Source organism: Ahaetulla prasina, chromosome 7 (assembly GCF_028640845.1).
Source record: "Ahaetulla prasina isolate Xishuangbanna chromosome 7, ASM2864084v1, whole genome shotgun sequence".
In the NCBI taxonomy this organism is placed as follows: Eukaryota; Metazoa; Chordata; class Lepidosauria; order Squamata; family Colubridae; genus Ahaetulla; species Ahaetulla prasina.
The window spans coordinates 100,884,782-100,905,477 of record NC_080545.1 but is presented as its reverse complement, the minus strand read 5'-3'; the positions used below and the strand labels follow the sequence as shown (position 1 = coordinate 100,905,477).

The 20,696-nt window shown below is 46.8% G+C and overlaps 1 protein-coding gene across 2 annotated transcripts in view; it reads left to right on the top strand.

The window, feature by feature from the left end:
• Positions 1 to 7,540: 7,540 nt before the first annotated feature.
• Positions 7,541 to 20,696, top strand: part of IRF5 (interferon regulatory factor 5) — a 41,779-nt gene continuing 28,623 nt past the window's right edge. Inside the window, exons 1-2 of one of the 2 annotated variants that reach the window (XM_058190156.1) lie at positions 7,541 to 7,704; positions 11,109 to 11,229. The gene's annotated coding sequence lies outside the window, so the exon portion shown is untranslated. The remainder of the gene's footprint in view (positions 7,705 to 11,108; positions 11,230 to 20,696) is intronic. The other variant, XM_058190155.1, reaches the window with a different exon arrangement.

The window sequence follows — 20,696 nt, the reverse complement described above, 5'->3', positions numbered from 1 at the left end:
AGAATAGAATAGAATAGAATTTTTATTGGCCAAGTGTGATTGGACACACAAGGAATTTGTCTTGGTGCATATGCTCTCAGTGTACATAAAAAAAAAAGATTAAAAGAGGATAAAAACATCTTTAAACTTCTAGAACAACAATGAGTTTGTAACTATCAGCTGAGCATGAGATTAAAAAAACCCATATATTTCTTAAATCTGGGGGTGGGGTATCCCTTTTTTGTTTCCTGTACTTTATTTTTTCTTTTCTCTCTCTCTCTCTTTTGATTGGTCTTTTATTCTATGACAAAATTCGCAGCAACAATATGTAGATACTTGCTCAATTTTAAATTGTATTTATAAAATGTATCTCCCATCCCTTCTCAATGTTGAGCAGAGATTGGTTTAATTAATTAAGGGCCAATCACCAGGAGATGGCGAGTTCTAGTACCACGTTAGACATAAAAGCAGGATGAGTGACTCTGGACCAATCACCAGGAGACAATGAGTTCTAGTATCACGTTAGACATGAAAGACAGCTGGGTGACTCTGGGCCAATCACCAGGAGACAATGAGTTCTAGTATCACGTTAGACATGAAAGACAGCTGGGTGACTCTGGGCCAATCACCAGGAGACGGTGAGTTCTAGTATCACGTTAGACATGAAAGCCAGCTGGGTGACTCTGGGCCAATCACCAGGAGACGGTGAGTTCTAGTATCACGTTAGACATGAAAGCCAGCTGGGTGACTCTGGGCCAATCACCAGGAGACAATGAGTTCTAGTATCACGTTAGACATGAAAGACAGCTGGGTGACTCTGGGCCAATCACCAGGAGACGGTGAGTTCTAGTATCACGTTAGACATGAAAGCCAGCTGGGTGACTCTGGGCCAATCACCAGGAGACGTGAGTTCTAGTATCACGTTAGACATGAAAGCCAGCTGGGTGACTCTGGGCCAATCACCAGGAGACAATGAGTTCTAGTATCACGTTAGACATGAAAGACAGCTGGGTGACTCTGGGCCAATCACCAGGAGACGGTGAGTTCTAGTATCACGTTAGACATGAAAGCCAGCTGGGTGACTCTGGGCCAATCACCAGAGACGGTGAGTTCTAGTATCACGCTAGACATGAAAGCCAGCTGGGTGACTCTGGGCCAATCACCAGGAGACAATGAGTTCTAGTATCACGTTAGACATGAAAGACAGCTGGGTGACTCTGGGCCAATCACCAGGAGACGGTGAGTTCTAGTATCACGTTAGACATGAAAGCCAGCTGGGTGACTCTGGGCCAATCACCAGGAGACGGTGAGTTCTAGTATCACGTTAGACATGAAAGCCAGCTGGGTGACTCTGGGCCAATCACCAGGAGACAATGAGTTCTAGTATCACGTTAGACATGAAAGACAGCTGGGTGACTCTGGGCCAATCACCAGGAGACGGTGAGTTCTAGTATCACGTTAGACATGAAAGCTGGCTGTGTGACTTTGGGCCAATCACCAGGAGATGGTGCATTCTAGTCCCGCCTTAGTAAGGAAAGCCAAGTGACTTTGGGCCAATCACCAGGAGACGGTGAGTACTAGTCCCATCTTAACCATGAAAACTGGTTGGCTGACTTTGAGCCTATCCCTCTCTTTCAGCCCGGCCCACCTGACAAGGTTGTTGTTGTCGTGGGAGAAAAAAAGAGGAGGAGGAAGGAATATTGGGTATCTTCACCCTCTTGAGCTACTTATAAAGGTAACAAAGTCAGGATAACACTCTAACAAATAAATAAAAGTTAGCACACCCAGGTTCTTTCCACCAGACCTCCCATCTTCAGTCGTGATGGATCAAACGCGTCACTCCCAAAGACCTCCTTTCGTTTCCTCATCTAGTTCTACTTCAAGACTGCATTTCCTCCGTCTCGCCCACAACAATGGCAGTTTCTTTTTCCTGGATCTTAAAACCGGTTTCCATCGTTAAGAACCAAAGTGGAAGATTCAGGCTGACCAAGTATCCCCCCGTATTTATTTATTTTTTCCCCCTCGAAACTGGGAGGAAATCGTCAACAGAAACTGGAGGTTTTTCGTTTTCTCTTTCCTGTGAAGAATGAAATACAGGAAGCCCTCTACTTACGACCGTCTGTTTAGTGACCGTTCAAAGTCACAACGGCATTGAAAAGAGACAACTCTTTTTCACGCTTGCAACCAACAGTTGCAGCATCCCTGCGATCACGTGATCCAATTTTGGGTGTGTGGCAACTGACTCATATTTATGACGGTTGCAGCCTCCCAGGGTCATGTGATCCCCTTTTGCGACCTTCTGACAATCAAAGTCGATGGGGAAACCAGGTTCACTTAACAACCGGGTTGCTAATTTAATAACTGCAGTGATTCACTTAACAACGGTGGCAAGAAAAGTCGTAAAATGGGTCAAAACTCACTTAAGCGTCTCGCTTAACAACCGAAATTTTGGGCTCGATTGCGGTACGTCGAGGACTACCTGAACAGCAAAATCTCCACGTAGTTTATTTAACTCTTGTCATTTTAACCGTTCACATATTCATCGTTTTTAACACATCTATTTCGATTGCATTGCAAACTATCCAGATTAAATTTATATCGCTGTGGATATAAATTTAGTAGGGAAAATAAAACCGGGCTTTTTTTCCCAAGTGTCTCCCATCATATGTGCTTTCCCCTTGCAAACCTTTGTCCACTCTCCACAAGTGGTCTTGCATGAGTGGGGGGGAGGTGTCTTTCCATGGAAATTGGTTCTGGGTTCAAGATAAGCATTCCAGGTGCCTCGTGTTATCTCTTTTCCATCCAGATTGCAGAAAGATAGAACTTTACACACAGGGAGGCAAAACCTGTTGCTGTTTCTAGCAGGAAAACGTAGGAATGCAAATTAGACCTAGGAACTCATTGCCTCTGGAAATTGTGGGTGCTCCATCACTGACAGAAGATTTTCAGATTAACAGAGTTGGAAGGGACCTTGCAGGTCATCTAGTCTAACCCCCCCCTCCCAAGCAGGAGACCCTACACCATTTGTGACAGGTGGCAGTCCAGTCTCTTCTTGAAAGCCTCCAGGGATGAAGCTTCCACAACTTCCGAACTTCTGTTCCATGGGTTGATTGTTCTCACTGTCAGGAAATTCTTCCTTATTTCTAGGTTAAATCTCTCCTTCAACAGTTTCCACCCATTATTCCTTGTCTGGCCTTCTGGAGGCTTTTAAAAGGAGACTGGATAGCCATTTATCAGAAATAACATAGGTCTCTGGCCCGAGCAGGTGGTTGGACTAGACGACCTCCAAGGACCCTTCCAAGTCTGTTGCTGTTACAGGCACAAGACTGGTGGAACCAGGCATGGGATGAGCGCTGGGGAGCAAGATGGGCCAAGGTTATTATGGGCTGCACCCCCACGAAGCAGAGTGTCCAGTTCATGGGAATTGATAGCCCAGCTCCGGCTTGTCCTGTTCAGACCAGGGGTCTCCAACTTTGGTCCCTTTAAGACTTGTGGACTTCAACTCCCAGAGTTCCTCAGCCAGCTGGCTGAGGAACTCTGGGAGTTGAAGTCCACAAGTCTTAAAGGGACCAAAGTTGGAGACCCCTGGTTCAGACCATGTCTGGAATTCTGTATTCCCAATGGAATGGCAGCATCACGTGCCACTCTTCATTTTTCTATCTCTATGAGACAGGCAGGACAGAACACAGAGTAGGAGGAAACTAACTCATTTGCTATTAGCTTTCTGATTGGTGGGCCTCCCCTCACTCAAATCTCAGTGGCCAGTAGGCATTGCTGCATGCAGCAAATTGCATAAAGGGTGGGAGGAAGGCGTGGCCAGCCCTTAAAGGGCCGGCCACCCAAAGTCCCCGGCAGTGATTTATTTATGAATTTATAAAAACGCTCCAACTCCAAATGATTTTAAGCCGTCTAATTTTAAGCCCGGATCCTCAGAAGGCCAGAAAATCCTGAAGATGAAACTCAAATATTTTGGCCACCTAATGAGAAGGGAAGGATTCACTCGAGCTGTTGGTGTGTGCCAGCCAGCCATCCAACCGGTAAAACTTCTCCCTTCCTAAATCCGCAAGGAGCAACATAATTCAGCTCGGGTTTATCAACGTTTGGGAGATGAAAATAAAATTGGCTTCAAGTTCAAGTTCCACCTTTGCAGGAATTTGAATTCTGCTTTCCGAGATCTCCTAGTGGTCTCCCGTCCATCCAATCCAACCTGATTCTCTGATTCTGCTTAGTTTTTCAGATCCGGCATTGCCAGTTCTGTGCTGCCTCCTGAACTGGGCGACATCTCTCTGGGGGTCACGTTGGGCTCCTTGGGACAGCACAACAACCCCTGTCTGTTTTTCCTTACACAAATGTTGTGTCATTCTCTTTTTCGTTTAGTTCAGCCCACCGATTCGGGAGCTGCCAGGGCCAAACGGGCTCCAATTTTTTTCAGCTTTTTTCCCCAAGGTCGGTTGAACAGACTTTGATCTCTTTATGAGGACAAATAAAGGCAAAGGTGAGAATTTAACCCCAAAGAGCTTTTAATCGCATCCAGGAAGTGTGATCTTGGTTGTGGAAATACACACCCACGCTCTCCTCCTGTGCCAGCCACTTCCTGGACAAGGGTGACTAGCCAAGGGTGAACTTTGGGATTTCCCTGCCAGGGCCTTTTCCTTCAGAAAGAGAAGCCGATATTCCCCTTTCTCTTTTTGCAGCCAGTCCTCATTCAGTGACCGTTCCAAGTTACGACACCACTGGAAAAAAGTGAATTTCACACTTAATGGCCATTACAGCAGCCGCAGGGTCATGTGATTTAAAATTCGGACTGGCAGGTATTTATGAGGGTTGCAGTGTCACGTGATCCCGTTTTGCGACCTTCTGACGAGCAAAGTCAATGGAGAAGCCGGATTCACTTCACGACCGTGTTCCTCACTTAACAACGGCCGTGATTTGCTTAATGAAAGGTCGTAAAATGGGGCAAAACTCACTTAACAAATATCTCGCTTAGCAGGACGAATTTTGGGCTCAACTGAGGTCCTAAGGGGAGGACTAGCTCTCACTGCTCCCCCTGAGTAAAACTGGGAGGCAACCCAGAGGCCATCTAGCCCATCCCTCGTTCAGAGAAGGAATTCTGGTTAAAGCAACCCAGACAGATAGCTGAGTAGCCTCTGTTTGAACATATTCACCAAACTTTTTCGATCAGGGGCTGGGTTATAAAACTGTTCATAGCAATTTAGTTCCAACGCTAAAATTTGGATCAAGTTTCAGGCATTAGAGCCTGCTGGGTGACTTTGAGCCAATCACCAGGTGACGGTGAGTTCTAGTTCCACCTTAGGCACGAAAGCCTGCTGGGTGACTTTGAGCCAATCACCAGGAGACGGTGAGTTCTAGTCCCATTTTAGGCACGAAAGCCAACTGGGTAACTTTGGGCCAATCACCAGGCAACGGTGAGTTCTAGTTCCGCCTTAGGCATGAAAGCCAGCTGGGTGACTTTGGACCAGTCACCAGGAGACGGTGAGTTCTAGTCCTGCCTTAGGCATTAGAGCCTCCTGGGTGACTTTGGCCCAGCCCCTGTCTCTCAGCCCAGCCTACCTCACAGGGTTGTTGTTGTGGTGGTGAAAATAAGAAGAGGAAGGAGTTTAAGGCACGTCTGCCATCTTTAGGCAGGATATAAATAAATAAAATCAGACAAATAAATAAGCAATGAAAGTCTTGTGGAAATTGACATCCTGGTCCCACCCGTGACATTTTAAGGGCGAAGAATATCAAGTGTCAATGATATATTTATGGATTGATCAACCCCATCAGTTCAGGTGATTCAAGGCTGCGTCAGAGCAACCGGTCTCTTCCTTCAAGGTGGGAGAGGAGCAGTGAAGCCCTAAGCCCTGCTCTAGTGAGAGGTCTGGGGGCTCCCTCCTCTTCCCCCTCCTCTTTTAATACCTACCTCTTGGGGTCAGCTATATCTTTCGGCTCCAGATGGAGCTTTTGAGGTCATTTCCCTGGAGCAACTTCTCCCAAGCTTACCAACTTTAAGATGCAAGCTGGCTGGGGGATTCTGGGAATGGCAGTGCCCACATCTCAAGTCATGCTGGTGGGGGATTCTGGGAATTGAAGTCCTACCCATCTTAAGGCATGCTGGATGGGGGATTCTGGCAGTTTAAGCCCACCCATCTCAAAGCATGCAGGCTGGGGAATTCTGGGAGGTGAAGTCCACCCATCTTAAAGCCTGATGGTTGGAGAATTCTGGGAGTTGAAGTCCACCTATGTCAAAGCATGCCAGAAGGGGAATTCTGGGAGTTGAAGTCTGCCCATCTTAAAGCCTGCTGGCTGGGGGATTCTGGGAGTTGAAGTACCCATCTCAAAACATGCAGACTGGGGAATTCTGGGAGTTGAAGTACCCATCTCAAAACATGCAGACTGGGGAATTCTGGGAGTTGAAGTACCCATCTCAAAACATGCAGACTGGGGAATTCTGGGAGTTGAAGTACCCATCTCAAAACATGCAGACTGGGGAATTCTGGGAGTTGAAGCCCACCCATCTCAAAGCATGCTGGAAGGGGGATTCTGGGAGTTGAAGTCCGCCCGTCTCAAAGCATGCTGGCTGGGGAATTCTGGGAGTTGAAGTCTGCCCATCTTAAAGCCTGCTGGCTGGGGAATTCTGGGAGTTGAAGTACCCATCTCAAAACATGCAGACTGGGGAATTCTGGGAGTTGAAGCCCACCCATCTCAAAGCATGCTGGAAGGGGGATTCTGGGAGTTGAAGTCCGCCCGTCTCAAAGCATGCTGGCTGGGGAATTCTGGGAGTTGAAGTCTGACCATCTTAAAGCCTGCTGGCTGGGGAATTCTGGGAGTTGAAGTACCCATCTCAAAACATGCAGACTGGGGAATTCTGGGAGTTGAAGTCCGCCCGTCTCAAAGCATGCTGGCTGGGGAATTCTGGGAGTTGAAGTCTGACCATCTTAAAGCCTGCTGGCTGGGGAATTCTGGGAGTTGAAGTACCCATCTCAAAACATGCAGACTGGGGAATTCTGGGAGTTGAAGTACCCATCTCAAAACATGCAGGCTGGGGAATTCTGGGAGTTGAAGTCCACCCATCTCAAAGCCTGCTGGCTGGGGAATTCAGGTAGTTGAAGTCTACCCATCTCAAAACATGCAGACTGGGGAATTCTGGGAGTTGAAGTCCACCCATCTTAAAGCCTGCTGGCTGGGGGATTCTGGGAGTTGAAGTCTACCTATCTCAAAGCATGCTGGCTGGGGAATTCTGGGAGTTGAAGTCCGCCCATCTTAAAGCCTGCTGGCTGGGGAATTCTGGGAGTGGAAGGTACCAAGCTTGAGACAAACTCTTCCAGATGTTCCCCGTCCCGTCTGGATCTAAGTCAGATTTCTTTCTCTCTTTCTTTCGCAAGACCCTCTGCAGTCCCGGGCTGAGATGCGCTGCCTTCCCGGGCGAGCCCCGAAGGTGGCCCGGAGCGTCGGGCAAGTTTTCTCCAGCTGCGCTCCGCTGCACGGCACCGCCCGGCCCGGAAGGGAGGCACCTGCTGCTGGCCCGTCGTCGGGGGGCGGTCCGGCGGGACTCCTCCCTGCGGAAGCTCCGGCGGCCCGGCTGGCCGAGCCGATCAGGTGAGCGGCGGCTCCGTTGGGCTCCTAGACGGCGCCCCTGCCTGGTCCCAGCCCGGCTCTCCCGAGGGTAGAAGCGGCGGAGGCGGAGGCGCGCTCGACCGGCCGGCCAGGCTCTTGGTTGGGCGGGTAAGTCCGGGCTGGCGGGCGGGGGGTCTCCATCTGGCTGTCCCCTCCTTCCCTCCCGGTCCCGTCCTTGGAAGCCCCCCCACCCTTTCCTCTCGCCTGCCTTCCCGTCCCATAAGCCGGCCTCGTCTCTTTGGGGGGAGGCGGCTGTTAGCGTTGGGGGGGCTGGAATTGAGGGACGGGGCGGGGGTCTCCATCTGGGTGCCCCTCCCTCGCTCCCGCTCCGATGCTTCTCCGAAGCCAGCCGCCCTTTCCTCTTCCATTCTTTCCCGTCCCATAAGCCGGCATCGTCTGGGTTTTTTTGGGGCGTGCGGGGTGAAATTGAGGGACGGGGCGGGGGTCTCGGCTGCCCCTTCTTCCCTCCCGGTCCTATTCTTGGAAGCAAGCCGCCCTTTCTTCTTGCCTGCCTTCCTGTCCGGTCCCATAATCCGGCACCGTCTGTTTGTTTGTTTTTGGGCGGGTTCGGGTTCGAGGGAGGATAGAATTGAGGGACGGGCGGGGGTCTCCATCTGGGTGCCCCTCCTTCGCTCCCGCTCCGATGCTTCTTCGAAGCCAGCCGCCCTTTCCTCTTTCCTGCCTTCCCGTCCCGTCCCGTCCCATAAATTGGCTCGTCTGTCTGGGGGGGCTGGAGGGTGGAATTGAGGAACGGGGCGGGGGTCTCCATCTGGGTGCCTCGGCTACTCCTCCCTCGCTCCTGGCCCGATCCTTGGAAGCCCGCCGCCCTTTCTTCTTCCCTGCCTTCCCCTCCCCTCCCGTAAGCCGGCATCGTCTGTTTGAGCGGGAAGTGGGGAGATGAAATTGAGGGACGGGTTGGGGGGTCTCCTTCTGCGCCCCCGGCTGTCTCTCCCTCGCTCCCGGTCCTATCCTTGGAAGTCACCCGCCCATTCCTCTGTCCTGCCTTCCCGTCCCATAAGCCGGCATCGTCTGTTTGGGGGTGAGTGGGTGAGGATAGAAATGAGGGATGCGGCTGGGGTCCCCATCTAAGCGACCCCCAGAATCTCCTCCCCAACCCCACCCTTACAGTCCTCGGACCCCTTCCCCGCGCAGCAGGACTGTCCAAAGCAGTCCGTCGAGTACTACTGCTCGGTCCGCCCCTCCGGGTCGGGGTGGCTCGCATTTGCGGGGGCGATGGGTGTTGTAGTCCCGCGGAGAGGAGGCAAAAGGTCGTAAGGGAGAAGGAGGAAGAGGAAGGCAGTCACGCGTCCCTTCCAGCGGGTCCTCCGACGGGGCGCTCCTTCCAAGGGGATAAGCCGCCCCACACACCTCAAACGTAGGATTGCCTGCAAAAGGGGGCGAGTTAGAGAAAGCTGGGGGGTCGCAGAGGAGAGGGGTCTCCGGGGTGGTCCCCAGCACCCCACTTCCTCCTGCTCCGCGCCTTCGCTTTGGGCCAGGCGCTCAGCGCCCAGTGGCTTTGCGCGAAATCCTATGCACCTAACCAACCCAACTTTGGGCGACTGCGCAGCTGGGCGGTTTGCGTTTGACTCATAAACTTAGTCCGGAGAGGGGCTGAGGTGGGGGGCGGGGAGGGGGGGAAACCAACATTTGGATGAACAGAACCGAGACCTTGTTTGTGGAGGTTAGATGAAGGTTTGATGACCTGCAGGTAGGGGAATGCGGATTGTCTGCTCTTGTCAGTTTTGCAGGGGGGGTTCTCCACTGTGTGCAATTAAAATTATTTGCTTTTTATTTGCACCAGGAACCACGTTCCTCATCTGCCCCCGATGGCAAAAAAACAATCTTTGCTTGACCCGGGTTAGCACAAAACACTGTTAAGTTCATTTCTTTCTTTGGGCAAAGAGCATTAACTTGAATGCACAAACGTTGATTTGATTGTGGGCCTTTCAAAACTAGACACCACTTTTTTTCTCTCTCCCTACTGTGTTTTTACCACGGTTTGTTTACAGTACAGTAGGTGTTTTAATCTGTTTGTTCGGAGCACAGCTAGAAATCAATAAATGCCTCGGCTTCTATTAAAATCACTTTGTTTACTTATTCATTTGATAGGTGGAGTGTGGGATGAATGCATTTTCTGGGTCTGAATGCAAGACACGGCGCCCTGCATTAATCAGCAGGCACACAAAAGCTGAAGATTTTTTTGTAGTTGGAGGGTTTGAAACGGTGCTCTCCGAGTTTAGCTGTGTTTTTGTAGATGTTTCGTGACCCAGCTAGGTAACATCATCAGTGCTAAAAGGAAGGAAGGAAGGAAGGAAGGAAGGAAGGAAGGAAGGAAGGAGGAGGAGGAGGAGGAGGAGAAGGAGGAGGAGGAGGAGGAGGAGGAGGAGGAGGAGGAGGAGGAGGAGGAGGAGAAGGAGGAGGAGGAGGAGGAGGGCGACTTGGTGCTCTCTGAGCTTGGTGGTTTTCTTGCTGACATTTCATGACCCAGCTAAGTAACCTCATCAGTGCCAGAAAGGAGTGGGGTTTGTGGGAGGAGGAAGAGGAGGACTGTGAGGTCCTCTGGTGCTCTCTGAGCTTGGTGGTTTCCTTGCAGATGTTTCATGATCCAACTAGGGAACATCACCAGTGCTAGAAGGGAGGGGGGATTGGGGAAAGGAGGAGGAGGACAACAACAACGACAACAACAACAACTGTGGGGTTCTTGGTATCCTTTGAGCATGGTGGCTTTTTTGGAGACGTTTCATAACTCAACTAGGTAACAGCATCAGTGCTAGAGGGAAGTAGGGTTTGATCAGTCCTTTGTATGACTGATGATGTTCCCTAGTTGGGTCATGAAACATCTGCAAGAGAACCATCAAGCTCAGAGAGCTCCAAGGACCTCCCCCCCCCAGTCCTCCACCTCCTCCTCCTTCTCTTCCTTTCAGCAAACCCCTCTCCCTTCTAGCACTGACTTTATTACCTAGTTTGGTCACGAAACGTCTTGTCTGCAAAGAGAACCACCAAGCTCAAAGAGCACCAAGGACCCCTCAACCTCAACCTTTTTTATTTATTTATTTATTGTTTTTTAAAGTCACATGTTCGCGCCCTGTTTTCCTGCTTGGGTGGGGAGGGGAAACCCACTTTAAAAGGGGCCCAAATAAGACACGCAAAGCCTTTTGATGTCCTGTAACTGATGGTTTCTGCATCTGATGGATTCCAACTGGAGCTCAGGCCCCCTCATCCCCCATGTCCATCCTCTCCCTGGCCTCCTCCCCCCCCCTCCAGGTGTCACTGCCTTCGATTAGGTGTGTTCGTACGTGTGGAATTCTTGATTTAATCAGGGAGAACTGAGAAAAAGCCGGGATTCTTATCGCGTCCGAGCTGGAAAGACAAACTTTCGAAAGTCTCGGTTTATTTGCGGTTTCACTTTATTCTGTCTCGGGTTTTGATAAGGGGCAGGGCGGGGAGGGGGCTATAGGGTTGACGGGTGAGGTGTCAGGATGGATGCTACCTGTAGGGCTTTCGTCTCCCAGCAGGTCTTTCGCGCGGAAGGCCCCAGGTGAGGTTGCCGGTTTGAAAAGAAACTGCTTTCAGGAGCAAAACGTGAGTCGGCGAGCTCCCTGTTCAAGACCAGTCTACCCTTGAAAAGTCACGGTGAGGACTGGCGACTTCAGCTTTCGTTTCGTGCAGGTTATGCGCAAGACGCATTTTTCGCTCCTGCTTTTGGTTTTAAATTTTTGGGGAGAGGGTGGGGGGCAGAGTTTAGAGAGGTTTTCTTTGGTTTTCCTAGGTTGGTGTCACTTTAGCCTGGGAAAATAAGAGACGCGTTCCCGGCTTCTGGAATTTTCTCTGGAGAGATCAGGCACACTATCTATTATGCTTCTTCCTGCAGGCAAAAATATGCTTTATTAGGCAGGTTTATTAGGCATTTAGGATGATTTAGCCAGATGTTAATAAGTAGATGCTTTCTTTTCTTTCTTCTCTCACTCTGTCTCTCTTTCCTTCTTCCTTCCTTCCCCTTTTCCTTTCTCTCTTTCTTTCTCTTTCTCTTTCCTCTTTCTCTCTTCCTTTCCTTTCTCTCTCTCTCTCTTTCTCTTTTCCTTCTTTTTTTTAACTTTCCTTTCTTTCTCTTCCACTCTCCTCCCTTTTTCTTTTCTTTTCCTTTGTTTCTTGCCTTTGGTAAGCCAAACTCGGGAATTCTGGAAGCAAAATTAAAATCTTGTGTTTGTGCTTGACAACATGAAATGCTTATTTTATTTTGGTCAGATAAAACTTTAAAGATCTATTCAACACATTTTATGAAAAGATATAATCTTTTCTCTGAGCGGATGCCTTTAATAAAAAATTATTTATGGGAAAACATGGTACTGGACCATTTCTGATTCTAGGTTTTTAAATAAGTAAGTGACCTTTTAAAATCTTTTTAATCTTGGGTGAGTTATCACTTGCACAAATCCTAATAAAATTACCACGTGCTGTGGGAAAGGAGGATAAGGGAGAGAGGGAGAGAGGGTGGGAGGGAGAAAGAGAGAGAGAGAGAGAGAGAGAGAGAGAGAGAGAGAGAGAGAAAGAAAGAAAGAAAGAAAGAAAGAAAGAAAGAAAGAAAGAAAGAAAGAAAGAAAGAAAAGAGAAATTTAGAGAGTGTATTGGAGAGGGAGGGAGGAATAAGGGGGAAGGGAGGGAGGGAAGGAAAGGAAGGAAGGGAGGGCGAAAGAAAGAAAGAAAGAGAAAGAAATTTAGAGCATGTATTGGAGGGGAGGGAGGGAGGAATAAGGGGAAAGGGAGGGAGGGAGGGAAGGAAAGGGAGGGAGGGAGGGCGAAAGAAAGAAAGAAAAAAGAAAGGAAGAAAGAAAGAAATTTAGAGAGTGTATTGGAGAGGGAGGGAGGGATAAGGGGGAAGGGAGGGAGGGAAGGGAAGGAAGGAAGGAAGGAAGGAAGGAAGGAAGGAAGGAAGGAAGGAAGGAAGGAAGGAAGGAAGGAAGGAAGGAAGGAAGAAAAGAGAAATAAATAAATAAATAAATAAATAAATAAATAAATAAATAAATAAATAAATAAATTTAAAGTGTATTGGAGGGGGAGGGATAAGGGGGAAGGGAGGGAAGGAAGGAAGGAAGGAAGATTAAAGATTAAAGATTACTGTTCCTGTCCTATTGTTTTTCTTTTCTTCTTCCCATATATATATATATATATATATATGCTTATACCTCCTTATATTTACTCATATATGTGTTTATATACTATATAATCTTTTTGTATGATGCCTACATATATTGTTGTGACAAAAATAAATAAATAAAAGAAAGAAAGAAAGAAAGAAAGAAAGAAAGAAAGAAAGAAAGAAAGAAAGAAAGATAGATTAAATAAATCTGGTTTTTCCAGAGATATTTTGCCACTGCTGGAAACGAAACTTGAGGGTCCCACAACGTCCCAAAGCAACAACAAAAAAACAAAACCCGCAATGCAACAAAACAATGAATCCACCAATGGAAAAGTGAAGTGGCAACCGGTTTTATATTTTGGAAAATAACTGCTGGATATGGTTGTGTGTTTTTTTTGGGTTCAGCCCAGCTCTCTCACCCATTGTGTAGGCTTTGAGAAGGAGAAGTGGGCAGAAGAAAGAGAAGCGAGCCTTTCGCACAGGGAGGCCAAGTGCCACGTTGTAAAAGTGTGTATGTGTGTGTAATTGGGGGGGGGCGTTGGCGTTTGCGATCTGGAAAAACAGAAGATAATTTCACCAAGAGAAGAAGAAGAAGAAGAAGAAGAAGAAGAAAAAGGGCAGAGAGCGCTTGACTGGGAACCCTGATAGGCCTTTTGCAGAAGAGGCAGAAGAAAACACAATTTGTGTTTTGTGGTTTGGACTTTGGAGAATTAGCAAAAATCTAGATAATAGAAAGAAGTGAGCTGGGGGGGTTTTGGAATTGTAAAGGGTTAATGTGATAGATATACTTATGTTTGCTGGAGAAGAAATTAGAGCTCTCCTTTTTTATTCCTTTATCATTCCATTTTTCTCTTTCTTGCTTTCTTGCTCTTTTTCCTTTCTTTTTCTTTCATCTATCTCTTTTTTCTGTCTCCTTTCTCTCTCCCTCTCATTCTTTCCTTCTTTCCTACCTACCTATCTTCTTTATCTCTTTCTTTCCTTCCTTCCTTCTTTTTCTATCTCCTTTTTCTTTCTCCCTTTCATTCTTTCCTTCCTTCCTTCCTTATCTTTTCTTCCGTTATCCCCTTTCTCTATCTCCTCCCTTTTTCATTCTTTTCTTTCCCTTTCTTTCTACCTCCTTTCTTCTTTTCCCTATCTCCTTTCTTTTTCTCTCCTTTCATTTTCTTTCGTACTTTCTTTCTCCTTCTCTCCTTCCCTTTCTCTTTCCTTCTTTTTTCCCATCTTCCCTCCTTTCCTTTCTTCCTCTCTTTCCTACGCTGCTTCTTTCTTTCATTTCTTTGCTTCTTTCGTTCATTGTTTAGGTTCTTCGTAAAACTTTTCGTAACATTTCATTTTAAGGGGCAGTTGGCGAAAGGAAACTTGGGTGGGGGACGAGGAGAGTGTTAATTAATTCTTTAATTAACTCCTCCTTTAATTAACCTGCAGGGGAGAAAGAGCTCTTCCCAGATTTTTCCTGGACAAGGAAACTCCCCATTAAAGAAACCTGGGTAGCTCTTTGGCTTTGCCGCTTGTTGTTGTGTTGTGTTGTGTTTTGTCTTTGGCTCCAGGGTGTTTGGGTGGCATTCTGACCTCCTCCCTGGGTGCTGCGCGATGTGACTCATCGGTTTGGTCATCGCTCCGAAATTTAAGAGGAGGGCAGCCAAAGGGGCTGACTCACTCAGAGAGGCGCTGGGCCTCCTCCCAGGGAGGAAGATGTCTGGGGATGATTGAATGTCAGATAAAAGACTTCGGTGCCTTATTTGCAACCCTTTGCAAGACCTTATTCCAGACGGTCCTCGACTTACAGCCGTCCGCTTAATGACCGCTCGAAGTTCCAACGGCACAGAATCTTTTCTTTGATGTACACTGAGAGCCTATGCACCAAAGACAAATTCCTTGTGTGTCCAATCACACTTGGCCAATAAAAGTTCTATTCTATTCTATTCTATTCTATTCTATTCTATTCTATTCTATTCTATTCCACTCCATTCCATTCCACTCCACTCCACTCCACTCCACTCCACTCCATATTCTATTCTATTCTATTCTATTCTATTCTATTCTATTCTATTCTATTCTATTCTATTCTATTCTATTCTATTCCATTCCACTCCACTCCACTCCACTCCACTCCATATTTTCTATTCTATTCTATTCTATTCTATTCTATTCTATTCTATTCTATTCTATTCTATTCTATTCTATTCCATTCCACTCCACTCCACTCCACTCCATATTTTCTATTCTATTCTATTCTATTCTATTCTATTCTATTCTATTCTATTCTATTCTATTCTATTCTAACCTATGACTATCATTAAGTGTTGTACCTTATGATTCTTGATAAACGTATCTTTTCTTTTATGCACACTGAGAGCGTATGCACCAAGACAAATTCCTTGTGTGTCCAATCACACTCGGCCAATAAAGAATTCTATTCTATTCTATTCTAAAAAGGCGACTTACGACCGTCGATCAGAACTTGAAAGTGTAGCAACTGGTATGCACTTATGACGGTTGCAGCCTCCTGGGGGGGGGTCAAGTGATTTCCCTCCCCCTTTTGCGACCTTCTGACAACGGATGGGGAATCCGTATTCACTTAACAACTGTGTGCGGCTCACATAACCGTTGCGGTGAAAACCGCTCAACGACGGTGGTGAGAAGAGATCATATAATGAGGCAAAACTCACTTAATGAAGGTTTCCCTTAGCCACAGGAAGGTTGAGCTCAATTAGTGGTCGTAAGTTGAGGATTACCCCTACTCCAGGATCAGGCAGACTTAATAATAATAATAATAATAATATCAGAGTTGGAAGGGACCTTGGAGGCCTTCTAGTCCAACCCCCTGCCCAGGCAGGAAAGCCTACACCATCTCGGTTATCCAACATCTTCTTAAAAATTTCCAGTGTTGGAGCATTCACAACTTCTGCAGGCAAGTCGTTCCACTGATTAATTGTTCTCACTGTCAGGAAATTTCTCCTTAGTTCTAGGTTGCTTCTCTGATGCAACTTACACCTTCTGACGGATATGTGGGGCAGAAGCAGGGGTGAAATCTACTTACCTTCCTTACCGGTTCGGAAGCGCACGCTCCGTTTCACGTGTGCGCTTGGACCCTCTGTGCATGCGCAGAAAGTCAAAAACAAGTTACTTCCTGGTTAAAACCAAGAAGTAACAGTGTCCGGGCAAATGGGCGGAGCCTTGCGCTGCCGCTGCCACCGGTTTGGCTGAACCGGGCTGAACCGGTAGCATTTCACCCCTGGGCAGAAGGGCTGGAAGACTCCATGACCCTCTCTCCCCCTAACCAAGCCTCTGGTGGGGACTCTGGTGGCTCAACAGACTAATGCAGTCTGTTATTAACAGCAGCTGCTTGCAATTACTGCAGGTTCAAGTCCCACCAGGCCCAAAGTTGACTCAGCCTTCCATCCTTTATAAGGTAGGTAAAATGAGGACCCAGATTGTTGGGGGCAATTAAGTTGACTTTGTATATAATATACAAATGGATGAAGACTATTGCTTAACACAATGTAAGCCGCCCTGAGTCTTCGGAGAAGGGCGGGATATAAATGCAAATTAAAAAAAAAAAAAACACAGTCCGAAAAGAGGTTTGTTGTGTTTTTTTGGAATAGAATAGAATAGAATTTTTATTGGCCAAGTGTGATTGGATACACAAGGAATTTGTCTTGGTGCATATGCTCTCTGTGTACATAAAAGAAAAGATACGTTCATCAAGGTACAACATTTACAACACAATTGATGGTCAATATATCAATATAAATCATAAGGATTGCCAGCAACAAGTTATAGTCATACAGTCATAAATGAAAAGAGATTGGTGATGGGAATTTTGAGAAGATTAAGAGTAGTGCAGATTCAGTAAATAGTTTGACAGTGTTGAGGGAATTATTTGTTTAGCAGAGTGATGGCCTTCGGGGAAAAACTGTTCTTGTGTCTAGTTGTTCTGGTGTGCAGTGCTCTATAGCGTCGTTTTGAGGGTAGGAGTTGAAAAAGTTTATGTCCAGGATGCGAGGGGTCTGTAGATATTTTCACGGCCCTCTTCTTGATTCGTGCAGTATACGGGTCCTCAATGGAAGGCAGGTTGGTAGCAATTATTTTTTCTGCAGTTTTAAGTGAATTTATCCAGTGGAGAAATATTATTTTTCATGATGGTTCCAAAGAAAAAGCTTTCTCAGAAGTTCAGCAAAGCGTCCTAAATTATTGGACAAAACGATGCCGAAAGGAAAGCGGATGTAGACCCTGAACTTCCCTAATCTTGTCTTGCACAAGGCAGCCAGCAAAAGTCGGGCCCTCGTGCACGCGCAGCTCACACTGGTTGCCGCTTGTTTCACGCCGGAATTGATAGCGCAGAAAGAAGCTTTGCGACTTAGAATCCTAGGGCTGGAAGGGGACACCTTGGAGGTCTTCTAGTCCAACCCGCTGCCCAGGGCAAGAATCCTTATCCAGGGATTCCTTCAATTTATGACAGTTTTTCCACACTGCAGCACCCCTGCGGTCACGTGATGATCGAAGTTAAAAGGCTTGGCAACTGGCATGTACTTAGGACGGTTGCAGTGTCCCGGGATCACGTGATCCCCTTTTGCGACCTTCTGACCAGCAAAGTCAACGGGGAAGCTGGATTCAGTTAACAACCGTTTGACTAATTTAATAACTGCGGCGATTCACTTAACAACCGTGGCCAGAAAGCTTGTAAAACGGGGGCAAGGCTTACTTTACGACCGTCTCACTTCACAGTTTTAAAAATTTGGGGCTCACTTGTGATAGTAAGTCAAAGGCTACATCGATGGTGGGATGCTACCGGTTCGCCCCGGATCGGGCGAACTGGTGGCGGCGGCAGGAGGCTCCGCCCACCTGCCCAGACGCTTCTGTGCCTGCGCGGAAGCATCGTGCGCAAGCGAACCGGTAGCATATTAAATTGAAACCCCCTACTGGGCCACATCCTGGACAAGTGGACTATATCAATCAATCAGAATAGAGCTGGACGGGACCTTGGAGGTCTTCTAGTCCAGCCCCCTGCTCAAGCAGGACACCAGATACCATTTCAGACAAGCAGCTGTCTAATCTCTTCTTAAAAACCCCCAGTGATGGAACACTCACAACTTTTGGTGGCAAACCGTTCCACTGGTTAATTGTTCTCACTGTCAGGAAATTTTCTTGGTTCTAGGTTGGGTCTCTAACATTCTTCCACCCATGACTTCTTGTCCTGCCTTCAGGTATACTTTGGAGAGTAAATCCCATCCCTTTCTTCCCTCAGGCAGACCTGCAAGTATTGGAAGAACGCCTAATTTGTATTTTTATTGCACTTAGATATGCATGGCTTTATTGCTTTTATGGTTGTAAGCCGCCCAGAGTTGACTCGCAGCGAGAAAGGCAACCAACCAATTTAATAAATAAATAAGAATAAATCATTTCTCCGCTAAACCTTCTCTTCGTCGGGCTAAACAAAATTGTAAGCTGCCCAAAGTCAGGGACCGAGATGGACAGCTATAGAAATTGAATAGATAAACAAACAAACATAGCTAACAAACCCCGATCCGTAGCTTGTTCATCATGTTTTAGCTTCCAGCCCCGCAACATTTTTTTAGTTGTTTTTCTCTGCACTTTCTGGGGTCTCAGGATCTTTTTTGTCTCATGGTGACCAAAACTGGATGCGATACAGCTAGTCCTCAACTTACAATGGAGCCCAACATTTATGTCTTTAAGCGAGACATTTGAGTTTTGACCCATTGTACGACCTTGCTTGCCATTGTTGTTAAGTGAATCACAGCGGGTCACAAGTGAGTAACCCAGTCGTTAGGTGAATCCTGCCTCACCATCAATTTTGCTGATTGGAAGGTTGCAAAAGAGGATCACATGACTTTGGGACACAGCAACGGTCGTAAGTGTGAATCAGTTGCCAAGCCTCTGGATTTTGGTCACATGATTGTAGGGATGCTGCAAAGGCCACAACTGTGAGAAATGTCAATAAGTCACATTTTTTTCAGTGCCGTTGTAGCTTCGAATGGAATGGTCGCTAAATGAGAACAGTTGTAAATTGAGGACTACCTGTATTCCAAGTGCGGCCGTAATATAAAAGGATCGCAACATTTCAGATGATGTTGATACTACAGGTGGCATCCTTGACGTACGGCCACAATCGAGTCCCCAAACTTCTGGTATTAAGCAAGACAGCCGTTTTGCTCCGTTTTACGGCCTTCCTTGCCACTCGTCGTTAAGCGAGTCACTGCAGCAGTTCAGTAAGTCAATCTGGCTCCCTCGTTGACTTTGCCCATCAGGCAGTCGCAAAAAGGGGATTGCGGGACCCCCGTTCTCGTTCACCTGTCTCTCTCGATTTAATTTTCCTTTTTTAAAAAAAACCACAAACCCCTTTTATTGAGAGACAAAAACTCACTGACTGACCTGGATCTCGGACGTTTCCCACGCAATTTTCCCAAAACTTTTAATGGAATTTGAGAGAGAGAGAGAGGAAAAATGTCCACGGGAAATGCAACAAAGAGAGGGGGGATGGGAAAATCAGAGTGGACGGACTTTCTCGCCAACTGAGCTGCCGTCTCTCTCTCTCTCTTGCGTAAGAAATTCTTGAATTTCTTTCTTGAATTTCTTTCTTGAATTTCTTTCCGTTGGGTTTGGTAACATCTGATCCTTGCAGAAATCAGATGGCAGGGGAGAGAAGGGGGGGTTTGAAAGGAAAAAGATTTCTTCGTAAGGGAAATCCTTCCGTATCCCATCGTTCAATCATGAACAATTCTATTTTCCTTTATAAAATGCTATATATAGTACTGCTACATATGCTGGAAAATTACAGGTAATCCTCTGTTTATGACCACAACGGAACCCAAAACTCTTGTCGTTAAGCAAGAGAGTTCTTAAGTGAGTTTTGGCCAGAAGTGGTATTCGGCCGGTTTGTATCGACAAACCGGATGGGCCAACCCAGCCGCCTGGCCCTATGATGTCCTATTTAGGCATGTTTTCGAGGCCGGGCGCATGTGTGGAAAGTGCGCGAGAAAGCAAAGCCCATGCGCGGAAGACCAGGTGCATGAGCAGAAGGCGAAGCAAGTACAACAAATAAGAATATTGGAAACCCACCACTGGTTTTGCCCATTTTACGATGTTTCTTGCAACAATTGTGAAGTGAATCACTGCCATTAAGTGAGTCACACCGTTATTAAGTGAATCTGGCTTTCCCCCTTGACTTTGCTTGTCCGAAGGTCGCAAAAGGGGATCATGTGACACACACACACACCTGGGGACACGGCGACCGTCATAAATATGAGTCGGTTGGCAAGCATCTCAAGCTTGATCTTGTGACCTTAGGGTCGTAAGTGTGAAAAACCGTTGTAAGTCAGTTTTTTTCAGTGCCGTTGTAACTTTGAACGGTCACTAAATGAATCATAAGTTCAGGACTATCTGAAATCACTGACCTAGGAGATCAAACAGCCTGAGAAATCGTCTTTGTCTTTTTCTGCAGATTGTCAAGAAGGGGGAAATTAGCAAAATTGATTTTTTTTTCTTTTTTTTTTCCGGCTGATTTTGAACCCGCTGCCAACTTTGCAACCTCGTGGAGGCTATTTTTAAAAGCCAACTTTCACAAAGTTGTCACAAAGTGGAAGGCCGGAAAAATGCAGGGGTGACGTTGCCTCTCCGTTTTCTCTTTTGGTATCTGGCTACGAATAAACTATTTCCATCACGGGAAGGGAAAAAAAAAACAACCACATCTGAAAAACGGTGATATTCCAGCATGATTGATGCACGGGACCGAAAACGGGGCTGAATAGAAGTAAAATTGAAAATATTGATGTATTAAAAAAAATAATAATAAATCAGGAATCTGGTGGGATAGGAGGCCCGAGGGGTGTTGCAAACTTGGATATCTGTTAGAGAAACTAACTTTGCATCCAATATCGATGCAAGATCATTTCTATGCTGGAATTAGAATAGAACAGAACAGAACAGAACAGAACAGAATAGA